The sequence below is a fragment of the Suncus etruscus genome, chromosome 18, assembly GCF_024139225.1.
Source record: "Suncus etruscus isolate mSunEtr1 chromosome 18, mSunEtr1.pri.cur, whole genome shotgun sequence".
Lineage (NCBI taxonomy): Eukaryota > Metazoa > Chordata > Mammalia > Eulipotyphla > Soricidae > Suncus > Suncus etruscus.
This window is the reverse complement of record NC_064865.1, coordinates 48,343,134-48,343,913: the sequence shown is the minus strand read 5'-3', so window position 1 is coordinate 48,343,913 and position 780 is coordinate 48,343,134.

Sequence of the window (780 nt, the reverse complement as noted above, 5' to 3'; positions counted from 1 at the left end):
AATTGAGGGGTTCATGTTAAGTAAAATAAATCAGAAAATGAAAGATAAATATTGAGTGACTAACTTATATGAAGAACATAAAGAAGGTATTGGACAATCCTCAATGGAAATAAATCCTAAAACATGACTTTGGAACTGAGGGATTAGAGTGAAAGAGGGGAAATAGGCCATGGAATAATGGTTTCAGGGTCTTGAAACACTGGTGAAAGTAGTGATGTAGTAGGTCAACATCTATAAAATAGTAAATAAATAAATAAAGTTTAAAAAGAAAGAAATTTTAACAGTTAAACAAAATCCAAGTGCCATTAAGATCGGGGTCAATGGGGCCAGCATGGTGGTGCAAGGGGTAAGGCATCTGCCTTGCCTGTGCTAGCCTAGTATGGACCACAGTTCGACCCCCAGCGTCCCATATGGTCCCCCAAGCCAGGAGCAATTTCTGAGCACATAGCCAGGAGTAACCCCTGAGCATCACTGAGTATGGCCTCAAAAAATAATAAATAAATATTAAAATGACGGAAAAAAAGATCTGGGTCAAGACAAGAGTATCTTCTCTCACCACTATTAATATACATAATGTTGGAGATTTTAGCCACAGCTATTACACAAGAAAAATAAATCAAAGGGGTTCAATTTGAAAAGAAAAAGTTCAGCTATCACTCTTTGAGATGAAAAGTATGATATACAGAAAACCTTAAAAGCACTAACAACAAAACCTCCTAGATACAATAAGACTATATCCATTGTCTGGTTCAACCCCTGTGGAAAACAATATAGAGTTCT